Source organism: Scyliorhinus canicula, unplaced genomic scaffold, assembly GCF_902713615.1.
Source record: "Scyliorhinus canicula unplaced genomic scaffold, sScyCan1.1, whole genome shotgun sequence".
Lineage (NCBI taxonomy): Eukaryota > Metazoa > Chordata > Chondrichthyes > Carcharhiniformes > Scyliorhinidae > Scyliorhinus > Scyliorhinus canicula.
Window position 1 is genome coordinate 46,830 of NW_024055449.1, and position 19,119 is coordinate 65,948.

Here is a 19,119-nt window from a genome sequence, read left to right on the forward strand (position 1 = left end):
TTAACCATCAATAATGTATCTACGCATAGGTCCCGCTACCCCTGCACCATCTTAAGAATCATTCCATTTATTTTATTTTGCCTTTCTGTATTCTGCCTCCCATATGAATTACTTCATACTTCTCCGCATTAAATCAATCTGCCATGTTTTTGCCCTTTCCACCAACGTTGTACATTATCCGAATACTGGTTCACAACACCTTGTTCTATGTTCTATGTGTCAGTGCAGACTTGATGGGCCCCAAGGGCCTCTTCTGCACTGTTGCTGATGAAACAAATTTAAGTGGCATTGCAGACAGCCCAGATGATGGCATTAAATTGCAAGGAGATATTGACAGATTAAGTGAATGGGCAAATTTGTGACAGATCGAATTGAATGTAAGCAATTCTGGAACAAAAAAGGATAGAGCAGTGTATTTTCTAAATGGAAAGAGGTCAGCAGACAGTGGATGTTCAAAGAGACTTGGGGTACAGGTGCACAGATCCTTAAAATGTCACAATCAAGTCCAGAACATAATTAAAAAGGCGAAAGCCATTCATAGCTAGAGGATTTCAGTATAAAGACTGCAGTTATACAAAACCCTGGTAAGACCCCACTTGGAGAACTGTGAGCAGTTCTGGGCACCACACCTTCGGGAGGATATTTTGGCCTTGGAGGGAGTGCAACTAAGGTTTACTAAAACGGCACCCCACAATACACTGACTACGGGGGGGTTACGTGACAAGGAGAGATTACACAAATTAGGCCTGTTTTCGCTAGAATTTAGAAGGTTAAGGTGTGATCTGATTGAAGTATTTAAGATATTAACAGGGAAAGACAGGGTTGATGAAGATAAACTATTTCCACTGATTGGCGATTCGAAAACTAGGGGTCATTGTCTAAAAATCAGGGCTGGACCGTTCAGGAGATGTTCGGAAGAACTTCTTCACACACAGGGTGGGAGAGGTTTGGAACTCTCCCACAAACAGCAGGTGAAGCTGGATCACTTGTTAAGTTTATATCTGAAATAGATAGACTTTTGTTGAGCAAAGATACGAAGGAATATGGAGTTAGGTCACAGATCAGCCATGATCTCACTAAATGGCAGGACAGATTTGAGGGGCTGAATGGCCTACTCCTGTCCCAATGTGTATTTCTGTGATTCTGTGAAATTCAGACACCACCATGACAAGGAAAGAGTCCGGATTAGAACCTGAGTTAGTCTGAGCTGCAAACCATCCCTCCAGATCCTTGCCCTTCATGGATTTAGTGAAGATCAAGGCAATAGTTGGGGCCGCACGGTAGCATTATGGACAGCACAATCGCTTCACAGCTCCAGGGTCTCAGGTTCGATTCCGGCTTGGGTCACTGTCTGTGCGGAGTCTGCATATCCTCCCCGTGCGTGCGTGGGTTTCCTCCGGGTTCTCCGGTTTCCTCCCACATTCCAAAGATGTGCAGGTTAGGTGGATTGGTCATGATAAATTGCCCTTAGTGTTGGGTAGGGTTATTGGGTTATGGGGATAGGGTGGAGGTGTTGACCTTGGGTAGGGTGCTCTTTCCAAGAGCCGGTGCAGACTCGATGGGCCGAATGGCCTCCTTCTGCACTGTAAATTCTATGATCTATTGAAAGACTTGACGGAGTTGTTGGATACCGTTTTTCGGGTTGCAGGGTAAAGCCTGACGGAATTCACTCTCCACAGGCTTGAGCTGCCTTTGAACTTCATCGATGCCTTGACGCTTTGTTTGTGTTGCTGCCGAAAAGGCCTGAATCCTCCCCCTCTCCGGGGGCCAGGTGCCACCTCACCGTACCCATCTCCAGAATCTTCTTTCAGGTTGTGGAAGCGAATGATAACAGGCCTGGGATGAAAACTATCCCTCAGCCTCAGAGACAGGATATGATGCACACTTTCTAATTTTAAACTCCCAGGCTTCAATGATCCCATTGAATGGTTCAGGTTGGATGGGCCGAATGGCTGACTGCAGCTCATATTTCTTGTGACCTCCTGGACAGGAAGCAGTGAGCTGAGCTTGGATCTGTCAATCAGCCTGAATCAGCACCTTCAGGAGAATAGGGAGGGTGAATATTAGATACAGCAGAGTGAGAATGGAGGGAGAGTGTGTGGGGTGGAGATTTCCAGCTTTCGGGGAATAAGAGAGAGGAAAAAAATGTTCCATTTATTGAGAATTATTGTTCTGAGTTTCTATCCTGTACTGACAGTGATGAATTTTGTAATTTTTTTTTACAGAATATTCAGTGAGGAGGAATTACAGACAGAAATCTCAACAGTCAAGTCTCAATTTGACAGTCACTCGATTCCTTAGAACCAGATTATCATTGGCCTTTGAGTTGATAAGATGAAACATTTACCCAAATTCTCGGCTTAAGATTTGAAACATCAGTGTGACTGGAAAAGCACCAAGACCCACACAACACACACCCGAGTGAGAGTGTTCCAGTGAACTGACTGTGGAAACATCAGTGTGACTGGAAAAGCACCGAGACCCACACAACACATACCCAAGTGAGAGTGTTCCAGTGAACTGACTGTGGAAAGAGCTTTAACCAGTTACACAGCCTGAAAAACAACATTCAGCGTGGGGAGGGACCTTACCCGTGTTGTCTGTGGACGAGGCTTCAACTGATTTGGAGACCCAAAAAAATGGAGAAACCGTGGAAATGTGGGGACTGTGGGAAGGGATTCAGTTTCCCATCTCAGCTGGAGACTCATCGACACAGTCACACTGGGGAGAGACCATTCACCTGCTCCAAGTGTGGGAAGGGATTCACTCAGTTCTCCAGCCTGCAGACACACCAGCGAGCTCACGCTGGGGAGACGATATTCACCTGCTCAAAATGTGGCAAGGGATTGACTCAGTTTTCCAGCCTGCAGACACATCAGCGAGTTCACACTGGGGAAAGACCATTCACCTGCACTCAGTGTGGGAAGGGATTCAATGATTCATCCAACCTGCAGAGACATCAGCGAGTTCACACTGGAGAGAGGCCATTCACCTGCCCTCGGTGTGGAAAAAGATTCACTGATTCATCCACCCTGCGGACACACCAACGAGTTCACACTGGGGAGAGGCCATCCACCTGCTCTCAGTGTGGGAAGGGATTTACTCAGTTATCTCACCTGCGAAGACACCAGCGAGTTCACACTGGGGAGAGGCCATTCACCTGCTCTCAGTGTGGGAAAGGATTTACTCGAGCATTCAACCTGCAGTCACACCAGCGAGTTCACACTGGGGAGAGGCCATTCACCCCTCAATGTGAGACGGGATTGCATGTTGCACCACACCTGCTGTGACACCAACAATTTCACAATTGATTACAGGGGTTGGATTCTGCTGCTATTGTTTCTGCTCTACAGCCAGGACTGCATTTTGTTCATTCTGACAGGTGGTCAGTGGGGATGGTCAGAGGGTTTATTTCTGCTGGACTGGCCGGTCTCACCACTTTGCCTCCAGTGGGCTGATTCTCTTTGAGCCTTGTCGCTGATACCTGGCTTCAAATTGCACAAGGATCACAGAGTGAAAGGGTATTTGGAAGAGTGAAGATATTTAGTTGCTATTTCTGTTTGGAACCCCCAAAGCCATGTTGCCATGGAGATGGGCCCTGGTGGTTACATGGTTCTTTTGTTTAATTTATCTGGGTGTTTCTCACAGAAGAAAACTATCAGGGTATGAGGGGCAAGTTGTCTGAGGTCGCCTGGGAAACTGATTGGTACAGGGAACACCTAATATTCAAGGAATTATTACATATTTATCAGGGGGTCGGTTAGCTCAGTTGGCTGGACGACCGGTTTGTGATGCAGAGCAAGGCCAACAGAGAGGATTCAACTCCTGTACTGGCTGGGTTTATCCATGAAGGCCCGGCCTTCTCAACCAGGCCCATCGCCTGAGGTGTGCTGACCCTCGGGTTAAATCACCTCCAGTCAGCTCTCTCTCTCTCAAAGGGGAGAGCAGCCTATGGTCCTCTGGGATTTTTGCAATTTGTATTTTACACATATACAACAAATATAGATTCCTTTAAGAAACAACAATCCAACATAAAAAATGATTCAATCTCGGCGAACAAGAAAAGTTAAAGATTCCATGAGATCCATTAGAATTCAGCAAAGGAGGATCAAGAAACTGATGAGAGCAAACTGGCGAGAAACATAAAAACCAACTGGAAAAGCTTCTACAGGAATGTGAAAAGGAAAAGATTAGCAAAGACCAATGTGGGTCCATTCCAGGCAGAGACAGGAGAGTTTATAATGGGGAATAAGGAAATGCAGAGAAACTAAACAATGTGTGTCTGTCTTCACAGAGGAAGATACCAAAATTGTCCCCAAAACACCAGAGAACCAAGGGACTGGCAGAGATTAGTATTGGTGAAAATGTCGTACTGGAGACATTAATGGGGTTGAAAGTGAATAAATCCCCAAAAGCTGATGATCTGCATCCCAGAGTGTTGAACGATGTGGCTGTGGAGATCTCTATTCCTCATTATAGACCATACGATGCAGAAGGAGACCATTCGGCCTATCGAGTCTGCACCGACCCACGTAAGCCCTCACTTCGACCCAAACCCAATAATCCCTCCTAACCTTTTTGGACACTAAGGGCAATCTAACGTGGCTAATCCACCTAACCTGCACGTCTTTGAACTGTGGGAGGAAACCCACACAGACACGGGGAGAACGTGCAGACTCAGCACAGACAGTGACCCAGCAGGGGATCGAACCTGGGACTCTGGTGCTGTGCTGGTACTGTGCTAACCATTATGTTACCGTGCTGCCCGATAAATTCTCCTATCTGTGTCGGACAATCCTTTGTCTTAGCAAAACGTTTCCTTTTTACGTACCTGTACCGGAACTTCTACAGTTCATTTTTATTTATTTTGCTGGTTCACATATTCTGTTCTCCCTCGCTTTCTCAGTCTTTTGGTCCTTTGCTGTATTCTAAAATCCTCCCAATCCTCAGGTTTATTCCTATTTCTGATAACTTTATCGGCCTTTTCTTTCAATCTTGTACAAAACTTCACTTCCTCTGGTAGTCACGGTTCTCTGACCTTTTGGGGTTCTTGTGCCATGAAGGAATGTAAACTGTGTAATAATTATTAAAAGTCTATCCATTGCCTGTGGACTGTCACACCTTTTAATGTATTTACCCCAATCCACCTCAGCTAATTTGTCCCTTCTACCTTCATAATTTCATTCAAATTAATACCCTGGCTTCGGATTAGAATACCTCATTCAATATTCTGGTCACTCCTCCCTAAAGGTTGTTTTCAGTGCGATTATCAATTAGCCCTTTATCATTGCACAATATTAGATCTGCAAAAGCCTGTTCTCTAGTCGGTTCCTCAACTTACTGCTGTAGATAAATGTCCCTAACACACTCCAGAAACTTGTCCTCCACAGCATCAGTGTCCATTAGGTTAACCCAGTCTATATGCAGATTGAAGTCACCCATTACTGTTTTACCCATGCTACATACTTCCCTAATCTCCGATTAATACCATGTCCCACACTACCCCTACTGTTTTGATCTTGAACACCGATGGGTCAGAGTACAGGAGGGAGACAGAGAACCTAGTGGAGTGGTGCAATGACATCAATCTCTCCCTCAACATCAGCAAAACTGAGGAGCTGGTCATTGACTTCAGGAAGTGTCGTACACACCCCTGTCTGCATCAATGGTGTCGAGGTGGAGATGGTTGACAGCTTCAAATTTCTAGGTGTGCACATCACCAACAATCTGTCCTGGTGCACACACATCGACGCTACGATCAAGAAAGCACAACAGTGCCTACACTTCCTCAGCAAACCTTTGGTCCCGTCATCAAAGTCATTGATATAAATTGTAAACCGTTGAGTCTCCAGCACTGATCCTTGTGACACACCACTCATTACATCTCGCCAACCAGAAAATGGCCTATTTGTGCCTCCTCTCGGTTTTCTGGCAGCTGGCTAATCTTTCACTGTGAAAGACAATTCTGGGATTCAAGGCTGCCAGACGGCAAAAGAAAAGAATGGAAGTAAATCCTTGGGAATCAATCATCACTTTGGACTGGTTCTGAGACAATTAAGTTTTGACTTCCAGGACAGAGTGAACTGTAATCGTGGCGTGCGATTTTAGATTGTGTAAAAGGGCAAAGTTCTATTTTATAGTTTACTGTGTATGTTTCCGAGTTAAAGTAGCTTCTAATTTATTTGTTGCATTAAACGTCATGAAACTTGAAGTCTCTTTGTGTTCACTTAGAATTTGGGTTTTTTTCTAAGAAGTTGCTGACGTTTACGGAGATCCTGATCCACAAATGTTGTCCTATTTGAGCCTCGGGCACCTTTCTGTCTCTATTGCTCGTGTCACTGACAGCCAGGTGATGGAGCTGAGGGCTGAATTTAGCTGAGAATAACGGGACATGTTCCCAGATGGGGAACTGCCATGGGCGTCATTAATAGAGACAGGAAGGTGCTGGAGGACTGACTGGGAACTGCATCTCCAACCAATCAGGGTTCAGGGGCGAGGATGACCGGGGCTGATGGTGATGCGACCCCCAGGGTTCAGTGCCCCCGTGTCCAAAGCGGGGAGTCACGGGAACAGGGTACAGAGGAGCCGCAGGGAAAGTATTTGGGACCCAGAACATTGTGAACATCCTGTTACTCTGGTTGTCTTTGATCCTCAACTAAGTTTCTGGTTTTTTTTAACCACGTTCTGTTTCATCAATAAACTTTTAACAGGAAAATATTAAAAAATAAAATTTTATTGTCACAAGTAGGCTTACATTAACATTGCAATGAAGTTACTGGAAAAGCCCCACGTCACCACGTTCTGGCGCTTGTTTGGGTACACCGAGGGAGAATTCAGAATGTCCAATTCACCTAACAAACACATCTTTCAGGACTTGTCGGGGGATATTGGAGCACCCGGAGGAAACCCACACAGACACAGGGAGAACGTGCAGACTCCACACAGTGACCCAAGCCGGGAATTGAACCCGGGTCGCTGGCACTGTGAAGCAACTGTGCTAACCACTGCTACCGTGCCCACAGTATTTTCTAATTGAAGATGTTAATCAGAGGAAGTCTTCAGCCACTGAATTGTAGAGTTTATACAAAAGACCAATTTAGGAGTGGAGTAAAAATTAATAATTTTATTGTTCACTTTTCCTTTGGAAGTTCTTGAATTGCGGTGTAAGATCACAGACGATGTTTTTAAAATGGACACTGCCATCACAAAAATCAGTGATATATCTGGAATATTAAACACAAGTCAGTTAACATTAGAAGGAAGAAAGTAAATATTGTCAGACTGTCAATCCTGGATGTGATTAACAGCAGAATCCCAACACCGCAGTCACTTATGTTCCTGCTGGTGTGTCACCAGGTGTTGTGACCGAGTGAATCCATTCCAGCAGGTGAATGGTCTCTCCCTGGTGTGAATTCTCTCGTATGTCAGCCAGTTACAGGAGTGACTGAATCCATTCCCACAGAGCATATGAATGTCTTCACACCAGTATGACTTTGCATGTTGTTTAACTGAGTGAATCTCTTCCCACGCACGGAACAGTTTATCGGTCACTTCCCAGTGTGAACTCACTGATACATCAGCAGAGTAGTTGACTGAGTGAATCCCTTCCCACACACGGAGCAGGTTAACGGTCTCTCCCCAGTGTGAATTTGCTGGTGTGTAGTGAGGTTAGATGAACACCTGAACCTCTTTTCACAGGAAATTCAGCTGAAAGATCTCCTCAGTGTGAGCTCACTGGTGTGACTGGAGGAGAATGAGAAACACGGAGCACATGAACGGACTTTTACTGGTGTGACTGTGTCGATGGTTTTCCAGCTGGTGTCTCGGTGCTTTTCCAGTCACACTCATGTTTCAAATCTTTTCCCACAGACAGAACAGACAAACATTTCACCTTCCACATTGCAAAGTTAATGATATCCAAGACCTGATGAGTAGCATGATTCTTAAAGATCTTAAAATCCCCCCTTTCTGATACCCTGTAAAAGGAGTTTACAGAAGTTTACACTGTCAGTAAAGGGCAGAAATTTAGAGCAGACAATTCTCGTTTCTGTTGGGTATTTTTTTCCCCTCTCTTGATTCCCCAAAGGTTTAACTCCGTCTCACAAACTCTCCTTCAATCATTTTCTCCGCTGGTCACTGGGTTGTTGAAGTTCCTCCCAGTCTGTTCCCTCACCAAGATGGTCACACACTTGCCCTGCTCGCTGAACAGTGCCAGCTTTATAAGGTCATATGAAACGGCAACAGCGTGGGCCATTCAGCCCCTTATGGCTGATCTGATTCTGCCCTTCATTCCACTTCTCTCCCCGTCCCCATAACCTATGACTGCCCAGTGGATCAAATATCAGAGCTACTAACTCAGCCGGTGACCCAGTCTTCCCTCCTCTCTGGGGAAGTGAATTCTGTTTTAAAATGCTGCTCAGACCAGTGTGTTCCTGAAGCCCCGCCCACTCCCTTGCCTCACAAAGCCCCGCCCACTCCCTCTTTCCACAAAGCCCCGCCCACTCCCTCTTCCCTCACAAAGGTGTGGCCACTCCCTCTTTCCTCACAAAGCCCCGCCCACTCCCTCTTTCCTCAAAGGTGTGGCCACTCCAGATTTCCTCACAAAGGTGTGGCCACTCCCTCTTTCCTCACAAAGGTGTGGCCACTCCCTCTTTCCTCACAAAGCCCTGCCCACTCCCTCTTTCCTCACAAAGGTGTGGCCACTCATGCAAACGACTTCCTGCCAAGATGGCAGCCGGTTGGCTGGGTAACCTGGGCCTGTCACTGGGGAGGAAGCCCTGCCTCATGATCTGTCCTGACTCCCATCACAGGATGGTGGCCGGTGAACCCCGTTGCCCCGGGCCTGTCATCGTCGGCAGGCAGGGTAAACATGGGGCTTGAGGACTCCATGGAGGCAGCCACTCTCTCCATGACACGGCATCTGGAAACTCCGACAACCTCCAATTCTTCAAACATATGAAATAGGAGCAGGAATGGGCCACTCGGCCCCTCGGGTCTGCTCCGCCATTCAATAAGATAATGACTGATCTAATTGTAACCTCAACGCACATTCCTGCCCACACCTGGATAACCTTTCATCTCCATGTTGATCAAGAACATATCTAACTCTATCTTAAAGATATTCAAAGATTCTGCTTTAATGTCTTTTGAAGATGCCGGTTCCAGAGACTCACCCCACGGAGAGAAATAAAATCTCCTCAGCTCCGTCTTTAATGAGTGACCCCTTCATTTTAAATAGTGACCCTGAGTTCTAGATTCTCCGGCAAGAAACATCTTCTCCACACCCACCTTGTAAAACCCCTCAGGATCTGAAAGGATCGCCCAATTTACTCTTCTAAACACCAGTAGATATAAACCTAACTTCTCCAACCTTTCCTCAGAAGGCAAGCAGAAGGGACAATTTAGCGTGGCCAATCACCTAACCTGCACATCTTTGGGTTGTGGGGGTGAGACCCACGCACACACGGGGAGAATGTGCAAACTCCACACGGACAGTGACCCAGGGCTGAGATTCAAACCCAGCTCCTCAGTGCCGTAGTCCCAGTGCAAGCCATTGCGCCATATGTCACCTGATCAAACGTTTAATAACCTGTGAAACAGCTTGGGACATTTTATGATAAAGTTACAGACTATAAACTTAAAGCTGCTGTTTCACTTCACTTTCAGTCAGGAACAGGTCCCAGTTTTACACCAATCTCGGATTTGACAGCACATTTCCAATATTCACCATTGTCCTTCCTGACTCTGAACACAGTGGTAAAGGAGCTTCTGTTCTGTTTCTAGGAGCTCTGAACCGTAGAGAGAGCGGCTGGGACACATTTCTTACACACCTCAGGATTAACCCACACATTCAGTCCTCAATGCAGCAATAACACAAGAATCCAATCACTGCAGTCACCTGTGAACCCGTTGATGTGTCAGCAGGTTAGACGACTGAGTGAATCCCTTCCCACACACTGGGCAGGTGAACGGTCTCTCCCCAGTGTGAGAGCGTTGGTGAGTCAGCAGGTGGGATGAAGCAGTGAATCTCTTCCCACACACTGGGCAGGTGAACGGTCTTTCCCCAGTGTGAGTGCGTTGGTGTTTCAGCAGGTGGGATGAACAAGTGAATCCCTTCCCACACACAGAGCACGAGAACGGCCTCTCTCCACTGTGAACTCGCTGGTGTGTCAGCAATGCAGCTGATCGAGTGAATTCCTTCCCACACAGGGAGCAGGTGAATGGCCTCTTTCCACTGTGAGTGCGTCGATGTCTCAGCAGATTGTCGCTGCTTTTAAAGCTCTCCTCACAATCAGGACATTTATAAGTTCTCATATCGGAGTGAATACGCTGGTGTCTCAGCAGGTTGGATGAATTAATGAAGCCCTTCCCACACATGGAGCAGGTGAACGGCCTCTCCCCAGTGTGAATTCGCTGGTGTACAGTCAGTTCAGATGATTTCCTGAACCCAGTCCCGCAGTGAGAGCACTTGAATGATCTCTCGTCAGTGTGAACACGTTGATGGGACATCAGGTCCCCAGAACTTTTATAGCACTTCCCGCAGCCTGGGCATTTAAAAGGTTTCAGGTCAGTGTGAACTCGCTGGTGTTGCAGCAGGTTGGATGACTCTCTGAATCCCTTCCCACACATGGAACAGGTGAACGGCCTCATCCCAGTGTGACTGCGTCGATGAATTTCCAGCTGGGATGGCCAATTGAATCCCTTCCCACAGTCCGCACATTTCCATCGTTTCTCCATGGTGCCAGAGTCCTTGTGTCTCTCCAGGTTGAAAGATCAGTTAAATCCTCGTCCACACAAAATAGCAGGGTAGCATGGTGGTTAGCATAAATGCTTCACAGCTCCAGGGTCCCAGGTTCGATTCCCGGCTGGGTCACTGTCTGTGTGGAGTCTGCACGTCCTCCCCCTGTGTGCGTGGGTTTCCTCCGGGTGCTCCGGTTTCCTCCCACAGTCCAAAGATGTGCGGGTTAGGTGGATTGGCCATGCTAAATTGCCCGTAGTGTCCTAATAAAAGTAAGGTTAAGGGGGGGGGTTGTTGGGTTACAGGTATAGGGTGGATACGTGGGTTTGAGTGGGGTGATCGTGGCTCGGCACAACATTGAGGGCCGAAGGGCCTGTTCTGTGCTGTACTGTTCTATGTTCTATGTTCTAAAATACATGTTTCTCCCGCTGTGAATATTTTTCAGGCTGTGCAACTGGTTAAAACTCTTTCCACAGTCCACTTACTGGCACACTCTCACTCGGGTGTGTGTGTCTCGGGGCTTTTCCAGTCACACTGATGTTTGAAATCTTTTCCCACAGACAGAACAAACATTTCTCCTTCCATATAAAAATCCTGATGCATCAAATAGCTCTGTCAGATCTTGAATCCTCTTCTAATATCCTGTAAAAGGAGTTGACAAATGTCATTATTGTAAGTCCTGGATAGAAATTCAAAACAGAAATTCCAGTTTCAGTGAAATATTTTTTTTCCCCATCCCTCTTCCCAATGCAGAATGCAGTTAAGTTTCCTCCACTCCCAGTTTTCCCTCTCCCACTTCTCTGACTGGGTTTAGTTCTCCAGCTTCTGTTTGCAGACTGAGAATAAAATCAATGAGTCCATCATTTTCTCTCCAGGTTACTGGGGTCTGAAGCCCACCTACCTAATGTACCTTCACTAAGATGGCCACACATGTACCCTGCTGGCTGGACACGACTCCCCAAGCTCAGGGCAGTACGGTGACGCAGTGGTTAGCACTGCTGCTCCAAGGCGCCGAAGACCCGGGTTCGCTCCTGGCCCTGGGTCACAGTCTGTGTGGAGTTTGAACATTCTCTCCGTGTCTGCATGCGTCAAATCCCAAACCGATGCGGTTTGCCCAGTTTAGCTGCCAAGTATGTTAATGTGGTAATTTTAAAATTTACCTGCATACACAAGAGTACAACAGCAAATTATTTAACGTCTCCAATGCGATCGGTGTAATTAGTCTCAAATTTAACCCGGAATGGCCATTTAAATTTTCCCAGTCACTCTGATATCTGAAATCTTTGTCCTCAGACAGAACAGACAAACCATTTTACCTCCCAATGATAGTCAGGTCCTGATGAATCGAGAACCTGGTCAGATGATGATGTGATGTTTAGTTTGAAGTTCCCGTTGGTAAATCCTCCTCTTTCTGAAGGAGTTTCGAAAGGAATTTCACTCTCAGTCCAGAAGAGAAATCCGCAAGATTCTCTCTTCCGGCTTCCGGTTCCTTGATCCCGCGCATGCGCCCAGCTACACATGAGAAAGGTGGCGGTTGCGCAGGCGCCCTGCGGCATATCGCCCCCTACACAGATGACAACTGTTCACAGGGGCCAATCAGAGAGAAAAGCACCGAGGCGGCCGCCCCATTCGGTACAAACACCGAATTGTATCAAAAATACCAGAAGCAATTTATCAACCTGAGGAACGTAATGGAATAATGGCGGATAAGGATACCCAGAATGCTGGGCGCGGATGAATACGTCCTATCTCCATCACAGGAGCCAGAACGCGCAGGCGTCAGTATGCCCCGCCCCCGGAAGTTACCCATCACAACTGGAAGTTCATCCTTGCAGTCACACTGGGGACAGACCGTTCACCTGCTCCATTTGTGCGAAGGGATTCACCCATTCATACAACCTTCTGAACCTTCTGACACACCCGCGAGTTCACACTGAGGAGAGGCCTTTTTCCTGCCCTGTGTGTGGGAAGGGATTCACTTGGTAATCCCACATTGTGATTCATCAGCTTGTTGATACTGATAAGAGACTGTTTACATGTCCTGACTGTGAGAAGAGTTTTAAATGTAAAAAGGATCTGCTGACACATCAATGTATTCACACTGGGGAGAGACCATTTACCTGCTCCCTGTGTGGGAAAGGATTCATTCAGTCATCCCACCTGCAGACACATCAACTTGTTCACTTTGATAACAAACTTTTTAACTGTCCTGAGAAGAGCTTTAAAAACAAAAAGAATCTACTAACACACCAATATGCTACACTGGGGAGAGGCATTTCACTTACTCTGTGTGTGGGAAAAGATTCAGCCGTCCATCTGCCCTACTGAACCACCAGAGAATTCACACTGGGGAGAGGCCATTTACCTGCTCTGACTGTGGAAAAGATTCATTAATTCATCTAACCTTCTGATACACCAGCAGCTTCATACAGGGGATAGACCGTTCACCTGTTCTGACTGTGGGAAGGGATTCACACGTTCATACAAGCTTCTGACATATCAGCAGGTTCACAATGAGCAGAGACCGTTCATTTGCTCAGTATGTGGGAAGGAATTTACTCGTTCATCCAACCTATTGAATCACCAGCGAGTTCACACTGGAGAAAGGCCATTCACCTGCTGTGTGTGTGATTCAGTCAGTCATCCAACCTGCTCACACACCAGAGAGTTCACTGGGGAGAGGCCGTTCACCTGCTTCAGGTGTGGGAAGGAATTTTCTCATTTATCTTATCTTTTGAAACACCATCAAATTCACACTGGGGAGAGGCCATTCAACTGTAATGTCTGTGGAAAGGGATTTACTCATTCATCCCGCTTGCTAACACACCAGCGAGTTCACAAGTGACTACAAATTTTGGATTCTGCCTTTATTGATGCTGTTAATCATGTTCAGGCGTTAATCAGTTTCATTGTGACAATCTTAATCTGTTGATGAGGTTTAATATTCTGAATAAATGTGAAATAAATAAGCTTGGTTTGAAACATTGCAGGTTTTTGTCTTTGCCACCTGTGTTTAACATCACCTGTCTGGAGCTTAGAAAGGACAATCTGGAGGAGGATCACACGGCAGGAACAGAACTTCAGCCTGGACATAGTCCTTCAGGGTCACACCGAGAGGGACAAACAACACTTTGGTATTTCTCATCTCTCTTCACTGACAGCAAAGTCCCCGTGTGTGTTAATCCTGAGGTGTGTAAGAAATGTGTCCCAGCTGCTCTCTTCCATAGTTCAGAGCTCCTAGGCATGGAACAGAAGCTCCTTTATAACTGTGTTTAGAGTCAGGAAGAACAATGGTAAATGCAGGAAACGTGCTGTCAAATCTGTGATTGGTGTAAAACTGTGATGTTCATGATTGAATGTAAAGCAGCTGGTTTAAGCTTCCAGACTGAAAATGTGGTTATGTGACAGTCACAATGTATTAACTGAATAGAAACTGACTTGAAATAGATTGGTTGAAGTCTGCATTGAAATAGCAGCTGGAGAACTTCACAGAAGCCTGTTAACTGCCGCGACAATTAGACAACAGTTTGATTCCCACATAAAGAAGGAGCTGCCGATTGTGTCCAAGAATTCCCAGTTTTCATAGAATCATAGAATTTACAGTGCAGAAGGAGGCCATTCGGCCCATCGAGTCTGCACCAGCTCTTGCAAAGAGCACTTACTTAAGCCCACGCCTCCACCCCATCCCCGTAACCCAGCAACCCCACTGAACCTTGAACATTAAGGGTAATTTATCATGGCCAATCCGCCTAACCTGCACATCTTTGGACTTGTGTGCTTCCCACATTCTGCCTTTTTAAATGAACCTCACTCCTACCAGCCTTTAACAACCATAAACATAAGAGAAAAGGGTGAAGCTGTGTCTGCCCCTTTAACTGGGAGCTGAGCAGTGTCAGAGCCCCGATTGTCCCTTTAAGACTGAGTGATGTGTTCAGCTGAAGATTCCTATTGTCTGTTTTCTGAGTGGTCTCCTTATTCTGAATATTCTCAGTGATCCTCGGGTATGTGAACCTGCTCTCCTGTCTCTCATTCACTAGACATCTCTCTTCTCTCTCAGTTTCTCACTTAATCTTTCTTCGCTCTCACACTCACTCATTTCACATACCTCCCACCTCTCTCTATCTTTCTCTCTCTCCTTTAACCTTTCTATTTCAGGGAGTGCCTGAACTCACTTAATTTTTCTGTCTCATTATCTGTCTCTGAAGAAGCACCGAACACACTGAACCTCTCTGCTTTCTGAGAGAACATCTCATTTATGGAGACTCAATCATTTATTTCTCTACCTCTCACGTTCTCTCTCTCTGATTGGCCCTGACTCACTTTTAATCTCCTATTTTCTAATAACCCTCTTTGAGGAAAATTTAAGTTTCTATAACGTCCCCTCATTTCTCCCAGTGATAATCCTCAGTCCATCTTCCAATTCAGTGAATTGTTAAAAAAAATTAAATAATCTCATATTTTAATGTTTAAAATGGGAAGTGAGGTGAATGTAATGCTGAGGCCGGCAGCAATCTGTGTGGGTGTTCTTGATGCTGTCACAGTGAGTTCACCCTCACAGGCAGGAAGACTGTTCACGGTGATAACATGAAACTGACGCCTGCTGTTTCATTCTCAGGTAACACAACTTCCTGTTTCTCTGCTGCCGGTTCCAAACCGCACATCTCACTTCTGAGCAGAAAATAAATCCAGGGACCACAATCTGGTGAGAACATCTGTCAGTGCGGTCTATATCTGTCCACAGAGTCAGGGCAGACACACACAGATCACATTGTGGTGACATTTACAAATGAGCCAGTTATTTCTGTTCAGAGTCTCCATTCCCGGACAGAACCGGCTGTGTCTGTGAATCAGTCACTGAGTTCCCTCTGCTCTCTGTAGCTGGGAACTGATAACCTGCTCCCTTATATTTTATATCATTCTTTCTGTGTTACTTGTTTCCTCTATTTCTCAGCTTTTATCTCTCGCCACCTCATCCTTCTGCTGTTTAAAATCTCAGTTTTTCTCTCAGTTCTTCTGTCTCTCCTTTCCTCTGTATCTCTCTCTCTCGATATCTGTATATTCCTATTTAATTGAGGTGTTGAATTTCATGAACGAGTTGTAATGGATTAAAGAAAGAAAGAGGCAGAAAATCAGTAAATGTTGGAAAAACTCAGCCGTTCTGGCAGCATCGGTACTGCTCTGAGCAGGAGAAACCGGGATTGTCCCTCTGAGATCAGGGAAAGTGACGGGGAGATTTAATAGAGGTTTTTAAAATGTGGAAGGATTTGTGATAGTGTCGTTTGGGAGAAACTGTTTCCCAAGAGCAGGAGGGTTTGTAACCAGAGGACACAGAGATTTAAGATATTTGACAACAGAATCCAAGGGGATGATGAGAATTGTTTTTACACAGTGATGTGATGTGATCTGGAATTCACACTGACAGGCTGCTGGAAGCAGATTTACAGTAACTTTCAACGGGAGTTACACTTGTAGAGAGTAAATTGGCAGTATTATGGTGAATCAAATGAATTCGTCAGTTCACTCAGAATCTCTACAGTGCGAAAGGAGGCCATTCGGCCCATTCAGTTTGCAGTATACCTAGGCCCACCCCCACCCTATCCCTGTAACCCCACCTAACCAACATATTTTTGGACACTAAGCGGAATGGCCAATCCACCTGAGCTGCAAATCTTTGACTGGTAGGTAGGAAAACCCATGCAGACACTGGGAGAAAGTCACCCAAGGCCGGAATTGAACCAGGGTCCATGGTGCTGTGAGGTAGCAATGATGCCCTTTGTGACAGTCTGAATTTTCCTCTCCTGATGTTTTAACATTTGATCTTTTCAATCACAATGTATCTCAAAGAGAAGATAGAAACTTTGGTTTTAGCTGTCAGATATATTTCCTGTATAAATCGAGAACCACTAGAATGATTTCAGTTCCTCTACAGAGGCACCTCAGATATGAGAAATCTCTGGAGTTCCCCATGTCCTCATTGCTCTCACCTTGGATAGAACAGCTCTGAATCAGGTGGAGTCAGTCACACGTCCCTCTGTCATGATGTTTCCATTCCTATTTTATCACACACCTCCCAGTGACACTGACGATAACACAGAAACAAAAAATTAACATTGCTACCTTGCATCTTGCCCTCCTATTACTGTCTACTGATAACAGTGACAGAGTAATACACACAGTGTACACACAGTGGGGCTGGTTTAGCTCACAAGGCTAAATCGCTGGCTTTTAAAGCAGACCAAGCAGGCCAGCAGCACGGTTCGATTCCCGTACCAGCCTCCCCGGACAGGTGCCGGAATGTGACGACTAGGGGCTTTTCACAGTAACTTCATTGAAGCCGACTTGCGACAATAAACGATTTTCATTCACCAGAATTGGAATGACAGGCAGGTTATTGTCTAATAATAACAGTGACCGAGTTGTCACCTGGGACCCTGGATCTGTTAAGCAACAGTGCTACCCACTGTGCTACCACGACGTCCCAGATTGGCCCAGGTAGGGTGATATTTCATAGGGCGGTGCAGATTAAATGGGCCGAATGGCCTCCTTCTGCACTGTAGGGACTCTTGTGATTCTACATTGGATCCTATATGTTCACTGACACACTGCAGCCAGATTATGGGAACAGGCACTGTGTTTGTTACTCTCAAAGTGAGTGAATCCTTTGCTGTTTCCCCTCTGGGCCCCATCTCCACTATTATTGTCTGATTGTCCCACTGAGACTCACTGTTATTATTGGAGAATCAGCCAGTCAGCCTGAGCCTGTGGCCGCTCTCACCGTCTGTCACCGTCACAATGTCCGGGTGATTGACGGCAGCTCCGGACCAATAGGAAGAGGAGGGGCGGGCCTGGAGGACCGACCGGGAGCGGCTGGTCCTCCAAACAATCAGAGTGAATGAGGGGCGGGGCCCGGTGATTGAAGCATGCGCAGTGTGGGTAATGGCGAAGGAGAACGGCTGTGTTTTCACATCCGGAATTGGTAAAAGGCGTTTAACAATATGGAGTGAGCGAGAGATCGCGGGTGCGGGCGGAAACGGTGTGTAAAGTTGTTGCAATCGCAAACCTTCGAAAAGTTTGCGGGTCCCAGTTTGTACCGAGCGGAGCTGCGGCTCCTCATATTCGGCTCGGGTTAACGGCCGCCATCTTTATTGGATGTGCATCAGGGCGCATGCGCGTTTCTCATCTTTGTCGGGGCGATGTTTCAATGAGTGGGAGGAGCTTGTTCCCCATTCTTCAGAATGGAGACAACTTGTCCATCAAACTGGATTAGTCTGAGCCCCAATGTCTTATTGATGATGCAAAGCGGTGGCAGAGATGGAAAGAAAAGGAAGCCAATCCTGCTCTCCGGATTTCACTGTCTTATTAGACACTCTGTCCCATGTGTCCAAAGCTCTGCGGCTCTGTTCAGCCACATGAAGACCCAGAGCGGAAACTCGCAACCCTGAGTCAACATCACCCTCAAATCAGGGGACTGCTCATGGAAAAGCGGGTCAGTGTGCAGCGGGGGCATGAGCGGTCATCCTGGACCAGGGAGCACGAGGAGCGAATGTTGTGAATTTCTATTCTGGACTGACAGTGATTAATTTTGGAAACTGTTTTTACAGGGGATTAGTAGGGGAGGATTTACACACAGCAAATGCAAACCAGGAGAAATAGTTATTTTTCCTGAATTACGTTTCTGGACTGACAGTGATGCCTTTGTAAACTTCTTTCATGGGGGATTAGGAAGGGATTTGTAGACAGGAAACTCACAACCAATCCTCACATCAAATTCTGACAGCACCATTCGGGTTATCAGGACCTGGAGATTATCGACCTTGGGTGTAAGCATCGAGTTCAGATAATTATCACATACTGTATAAAATGACTACCTCCTATCTCTCCTGTAGATCTTGTTCACAATCTTAAATCTGTGTCCCGTAATCCTTTTACTGATCCATCTGCTGATGGGAACACTTTTTAAAAATCTTTTGCTGCGTTTGCTATTGTTGATGCTGGGTGTCTGTCTGGTTTAATTCCTTTTTCATGTTTTTGTTGTGGTTGAATGAGCTTGGACCAGTCCATTTAGGATCCAGAACACAATTGAAGTCCCCTCCAAGATATAATTGATCTGTATCCAGGTCTGGGATGGATCCCAACAATTTTTTCCCAAATGCCACATAATAATAATCTTTATTATTGTCACATTCTTTATTATTAACACTGCAATGAAGTTACTGTGAAAATCCCTTGGTCACCTACTCCAGCGCCTGCTCAGGTACACTGAGGGAGAATTCAGAATGTTCAAATTACCTAACAGCACGTCTTTTGGAACTGTGGGAAGAAACCGGAACACCCGGAGGAAACCCACGTTGACACGGAGAGAATGCGCAAACTCTGCACAG

At 46.1% G+C, this 19,119-nt stretch overlaps 1 long non-coding RNA gene across 1 annotated transcript; it reads right to left on the reverse strand.

The window, feature by feature from the left end:
- Window positions 1-6,715: 6,715 nt before the first annotated feature.
- LOC119959499 lies at window positions 6,716-10,041 on the reverse strand. Its single transcript, XR_005459215.1, has 2 exons — window positions 9,899-10,041; window positions 6,716-7,223 (listed from the first exon to the last, which is right to left on the reverse strand). It is a non-coding gene; the product is annotated as an uncharacterized LOC119959499 (long non-coding RNA).
- Window positions 10,042-19,119: the final 9,078 nt, after the last annotated feature.